The sequence below is a fragment of the Anticarsia gemmatalis genome, chromosome 18, assembly GCF_050436995.1.
Source record: "Anticarsia gemmatalis isolate Benzon Research Colony breed Stoneville strain chromosome 18, ilAntGemm2 primary, whole genome shotgun sequence".
Lineage (NCBI taxonomy): Eukaryota > Metazoa > Arthropoda > Insecta > Lepidoptera > Erebidae > Anticarsia > Anticarsia gemmatalis.
Window position 1 is genome coordinate 9,809,263 of NC_134762.1, and position 6,720 is coordinate 9,815,982.

At 32.9% G+C, this 6,720-nt stretch overlaps 1 long non-coding RNA gene across 1 annotated transcript; it reads right to left on the minus strand.

The window, feature by feature from the left end:
* Nucleotides 1-449: 449 nt before the first annotated feature.
* On the minus strand, nt 450-1,716 carry LOC142980529 (uncharacterized). The gene is made up of 2 exons (XR_012959888.1): nt 1,613-1,716; nt 450-929 (listed from the first exon to the last, which is right to left on the minus strand). It is a non-coding gene; the product is annotated as an uncharacterized LOC142980529 (long non-coding RNA).
* Between the last annotated feature and the right edge of the window lie 5,004 nt (nt 1,717-6,720).

Genomic DNA, 6,720 nt, shown 5'->3' on the forward strand with positions numbered 1-6,720 from the left:
AAGCATTAATAAAATCAATTTTAAGTAAAATATAATCTTGTTACCTTTTTATAAGTTTAGGGCGGCAACACTGTGCGTTGCGTCGACAATAGAAAATTCATAGACGAGCGTCACAAACGTTTGTAATGCGTCAACGCAGCGCAGTATTGTAACTTCGCTTTCAAATAATAAAACAATAAAAAATATTATTTATACTGAACCTCACACGTCAGTTTGTTTTTCAATAAAATTATTTTTCGAATTTGGCATCCATTTTTTATTTTTGTTTCGTATTTTTACTGCACGTGGAGGTGATAGTACTAATTAATGCATTCCGAATGTTTTTTTTACTAAATTTCAATTGCTATGAAATTATTATTAAACTTGTCCTGGGTAAGGTATGTTCTATTCTTCGGGGTCAAGGTATTCTTTGTGCGAAGATTAGAACTAAGAAATCACAAAAACGCAGACAAATTTTACACTCATTTATTTCGATTAAACATGTTTTTTGCCGAACATTGACACAATATTAAACTTTTTAATAAATCAACGTTTAAAGTCTTGAAAGTCTGACAACCAGTCTTACCGACGGGTATCGTATTATAACCCAGGTAAATGAGTTGTGGAGGTTAGATAGGCAGTCGCTCCATGTAAAACACTGGTATTCAGCTGCAACCGGTGAGACTGGAAGCCGACTCCAACCTAGTTAGAAGAAACAGCCTTTCTTCCAGCTATATTGGAGTCGGCTCATTGATCTATTTATATTTAATAAGTCTAGCTGCAGTTGCTAGCTAAAACGCATTTCCTTCTCTTGTCGTCGTACAAATAGCCAGGCTTGCATTCACATCCAACTCGGCACTCCTGAGTGCAGATTTTGCTTTGGTTACAGTTCTGACGGCAGTTACTGGAACACTGGCTAAATTGAGCATTTTGATCGCCACGACATGCAGCTAAAAAAAACACGTAATTTTTACAATGTGTTGATAGCCTAACAAATTAGGACAAGGTTTGCGGCTGGCGGAGATATTCAAAACTTCAAATTTACAACATTGGAGACTCACAGGCTTATGCAGCTGATGGTGGCCTGTTTGTTACTATGTAGCATCTTTATTTTGGAAGTACACATTAATTGCACGTTTGGCGCAGTGGTTTAAGCGGTCACCTCGCCGCAATAAACGAAGCGCCGCGTGTGGTGGGTTTGAATCACACCCGGCACAAATCTTTGTGTGATGATCACGAGTATTTGTTCTGAGCCTGGATGTTTATGTATCTATATAAGTATGTATTTAGAAGTATATAAGTATGTTTATCAGTTATTTGGTTACCATAGTACAAGCTCTGCTCAGTTTGGAATCAAATGATCGCGTGTCCAATGATATTTATATATTTATTTGTTTATTTAATTATAATAAAGGTAAACCGTGCATAACAAGGCTCTACTAACTTGTTGGACCATAAGTATAATAAGTATAAGTCAAATGAATAAATTACTAATTAGAAAATCTAAAAAACATTACTAGTCTAGTTTAATGTACTTATATTAATACATTTATTTACATGGATCAAAATAGTATTAATATCTTAGTTTCAGTGTGAACTAATACGACAACATAAAGAATTGAAAGAAACTTACCGAGAGCTGATCCGACCAAAATTAACGCCAAATAAGCAAAAAGATATATTTTGAAGGAAAACATAGTGCTTGTATTCTTAGATGATGGCAATGTTACTCCAAAACAATTTCTATGCCTTTATATACCGGTTGAAATAATTGTGTCAATTGAAAACACTCACCTAGAATTTTCTAACTCGAAAATTGATTAGAATTTCATGAAGGTATGTAAAAAAATTAGAATACTTTAAAATTTAAATATAAAATACGCACCAAATAAGAGTTTTATAAAAGAAATAAAATTACAGTTAGTGATGTTATTACATTAGATAATACATACATAATATTCATTATGTAAGTAATATCGCACCTGCTGTACCCGAAAGTGCTGATGACTATCTTGACTATAGAAATCGGTTTGAATGTTAGGTAACGACTTCAAAAAGCGATATGTCTTCTGTTTAAAACCTGTAAATGTAAATATGAATGCATACAAAAATCAACTTAAAAAATATGTACAAACACCGAAATGAAAAAATAGAAATACTGTATATTATATTATTGATATCAAACACTAGAGGTGAAAAAACATGTTAATACTATTATTATCGCACTGTATCTCATTTTAAGTGAACTTTATGTTTTTATGAGAAATAAATGTCTTTAAACCTAAATATATAACCATTTATACATAAAAAACCTGAACCTAACCCGACAAAAACATTGTAAAAGTTAAAAATTAATTATACTGAACCTTATTTACTTATCGAATGTTACAATTATATTATAGGTTTATTTTGTTGATTATAATTTAAATTGAATTTTTCTACCGTATTTTTATTTTTGTACCTTGTTTTTTCTCTACACGTGGAGATAATTCATAGTTGATAGTAGTAATTAATACATTAGAAATGTTTTAAAGACTAAATTACTGTAATGTCATGGGCACTATTCACAAATGAATATTCCTTAATCGGGGCCTATTTTTTCTTTCAATCAAGAGCGAAATTGTTAAGTTTCTTATAAACCAAGATATAATGTGAGCGTTTCCTTTATTTAGGTAAAGATAATAATTTATAACATTATATTTGCTTTTTTCATTGTTAAATAATTGATTGACAGAAAGTGTCATACACTATTTTAATTTTTAATACCATAATTTGTTTGCCATCCACACGCTAAGAAGAAGAAGTTAAATAAATAAGTAATAAATAGGAGTTATAAATTTAACCCATATCAATGACAATGACCCCTGTCATATAGTGGGACTGTCCATCTCGGTGCCCAAGTGCGGTTTGGGGACTTTGCATACCTTTAAAAACTGTTCTAAAGAACTCTCAGGAATGCAAGATTGCGTCACGAAGTTTTCCTTCACCGTTGGAACAAGTGACAATTATTTCTAATACATACATAATTGCGAAAAGTCATTGGTGTGTTGCCTTGGGTTCAAATCCTTGACCACTTACGTGAGAGGCGCAACTTAAACAACTCGTCTGTCACTGTTCTAATAGAAATGGAAATACCTAATGGAAATTTACAAAAGTTCCTATGTACAATCACCTATCGTATCACTTCAGTAAACACCTTCTCTACCAGTTCCTTGTGCCATAATGGGTCTGATGTCCTATATTCGATTCCCGGGTCACTTGATACCATCGTTACTTGTGTCCGAGCATTATCGATGCACTTAATCTTGATGGGGTTCGTAAAAAGTAGCAAGTTTACGACTTTTACGAGATCTGAAGTACTCGTAAAGAGTAATAAAAGTGTAATACTACGAGTGTTTTGTTTGATTTACTTTGATTGACTACAAATAGTTGGAAACGATAAAGCGCGAAAACCTTCAATGTTATCTTAAATCGGATCTGATTTTATTGAGCTATGATTTAGCTGTTGAAAGAAACTTTTGTATAGGCCTGTAATCGATACTTGTGAGGCAGAACTGTAACTGTTGAAGAGTGGCTTTTCAATCGATGGCATACCAATGACCTGACTGGCTTTTTGTTTATTTAATCTATATCCGTATTGTCAACTTTAAAGCATTGCGGGTACATTAGTAAGTAATTAAGTACTCGTAATGCTTTAAACAATTGTGTTTCTTTGCTTTTTTACTACTATAGCAGCCTTGCTCTTTAAAGGAGTTACCCGTTAATCTTCTAACAACATTAAATAAAACAATTGTAATTGTACAAATAACAAGAATTTGGCAATAAGTCCGCCTTTAGACACTTTTAGAGAAGTTTAAAATTAATCAGTTCTGCAATTTCAAAGTATAGAATTTTAAGTCAAGTTATTTACTAAGTGATGTAACATTCTTCACCCCAAAAACATATACGATGACGTCATCACTTCATAACGTAGCCACCTGGCTTAGTTCGTGCAGCTAAGTGTGTAACTAACATGTAAAATTAATCTCTCATTAGAGTTAATATATGAATTAGCCTACTTTCGCTGTGTACGCATAATCCTGTATTAGGATTATACTAGCTGCGGCTAAGTAGCCTTTGCATTAGATTATAGTTGAAGAGCTTACAACAAGTATTTGTGTGTTGAACTACTTTAATAGCGACTTTGCTGTGTATTTCTTCCCACTAGCGACCATCGGAATAAAACAATGGAGGATATAAATGGTTATAAGTTATAATCAAACTCATCGTTTATTTCGTAAACGAATTTTTAAGCGTTATTAACGCTTAAAAATTCGTTTACGAAATAAACGATGACTTTGATTTTACATCCTCTATGGTAATTTTTGTGATTGCTTCAATGGTCCAGTCCTATTTCCGTTTCAAATAATACTTTGAAACCGATATTTTATACAATAACCCACAATTGATTGGTAATCAATCCGAAACTTAAAAATATTTGGCCTATTTTAAGCCCCTTCTAAATATGAGACGCCTTAAAGTGTATTAATTCAACGTGGCTGCCAGTATTCTGGGTACGTTACTCCCCTTAATTTTATTATAGTAAATATTTAATTATTATAGTTTAATTTTGATTTTTTTACAATTAAGTTTAGAAGTGAGTTAAATTTTGTCATATTTATAAGCGGTTATTTTGCCAAAGAATAAATATAATAATATTTCAAGTACTTGTTTGTCAAACGCATCACCACATTACTGGCTCTATCTGACTTTCAAATCAGATAACCAAACCGTAAGTAGTCAAAATATAACAAGAATGTACTAAACGTAAGTAAGATCTCGGACTATTCTAACGAGCAAGTCTGCAGTCCACTCGGTTGACGCCCGACCTGTAGTCAGCTCATGAAATACTAATTATTTCTCTGCACTGCGTACTAAGTAACGAGGAAACAAACACTAACTGGATGTGCTCGGTTAATGGTCGTATGAGGTTTATCTGTAGCATACTGAGAATTACTATTGTCGGTGTTGCATGCATTTCAGATAATAGGGGAATAGGATTTTGGGATACTGTAGCTCGATTCTCTACAATCTCTACTATTATCGATTACTGACAACCGGCTTGTCATCAAGAAATTTTGTATAAAAATCTGATCAGCACCTCTGACGGGCGTCGTAGGAACTATTTTGGCTGTAAATTCTAAATGTCAAACTTTCGAGACGCGACAGTACCGACTGTACAGAATCGCGCTACTGAAGAATGAAATTTGAACCAAAATATTTGTATCCCTTAGGTATAAAATTTTACGATTCTCATAATGAAAAAGTAAAAAGGGCTTAATTTATCTTCTTTACCACAAATGATATAAAATACATACTTTTATGTGGGCTATAATACTCATTTCCTGTCATTGATAACTTACACAAAAGTCGCAAAAGTGTCTAGAAACCTTTGCAGAATACCTACCGTATTCCATCATTTTTATAAGTCCAAAAATATGGACGTTCTAGTGTTCGACGCTACTTAACATTTGCAATACATGTTCGATACTATCATACAAACGTAACTCAAACGAATATGATATTAAAAAAATACAGCGATATTATTTCAAAGTTCCACTTCCATTGCTCTATCTCTTTACTATTCATACATACAGCGTGTCCGTGGAAACGTAATGCACATGTAATCCTGCACGTGTAGTATTTGCATACAAATAAGATGTTTGTCCACTTTTCACTCCACGCCTCGCTTTGTTAGCCACGGGAGTTGACAGTGTCAGTTGTCTGGTTAGCATTTCGGCATATGACGTTGCCTACACCAATGGATATATTTTTCGGCCAGCCATATTTGATCCAGGTACCTTAATTATTATAAGACAAAAAAAAGTAGTAGTAGCAGTAAGTAACTACCTAGCCACCCAGCAAGTTTATTTAAATATTTTAATTAAATTATCAACTTTTTTCATACGCCTGTTATATCAAAAAATTAGGCAGTAAAATTTCTTAGCTAACTGTTATGAAATATTGAGTATGCACACATACGGACTATTTAGAAAATATTTCGAAAAAAATTGAAATGCCCTAAAAGCTTAATACACATAATAGACAGATATTGCATACGATACCATTCAGACGACATAAACTAAAAATATAATATATCATGCATCAAAAATATACTTTCTACATTCTCTTGAAGAAAACTGACTTTATAATTTCCTCTACATATAAACTACAGTGTTGTATGTTCATAGCAAACAGTTTCTCAGTGCAATATCGCGTCGTATAATGTGACGGCCACCTGAGAGAGAATATTAATTTCCTGCTGGCAACACTGGCAACGCTGGCAACCCGATCGTAGCACGGCAACACCACGGGCCAACTATACTTAAAGTTATGACACTTTTTATATATTTTTTGTATTTTAAAATAGTATGGAACTCCATACCTGGTTAAGATACGCTTTAAAAAAATATCTAAAGGTTCTTATATGTTTACACCAGGATGATATAATTTTATGTACATATAATCCAAAAGTAGCAAATGTTCTATTCATCCCGGAAATCGAGCCCGGTATATAATGCTACACAGTACATAAGCTAAATAATTATTTTACCTAGGTAAAGTAATCAGTAGTATTTTTTGCTGCCCTTGAAAGAATACAAAATCCTGACACTATTTAAAAGTCAAATCCAGAAAGTATCCTCAACTATCAATTTACAATTTCAGCCTTTTAGTTAAATAACCAAACAAAAATGTTTATAC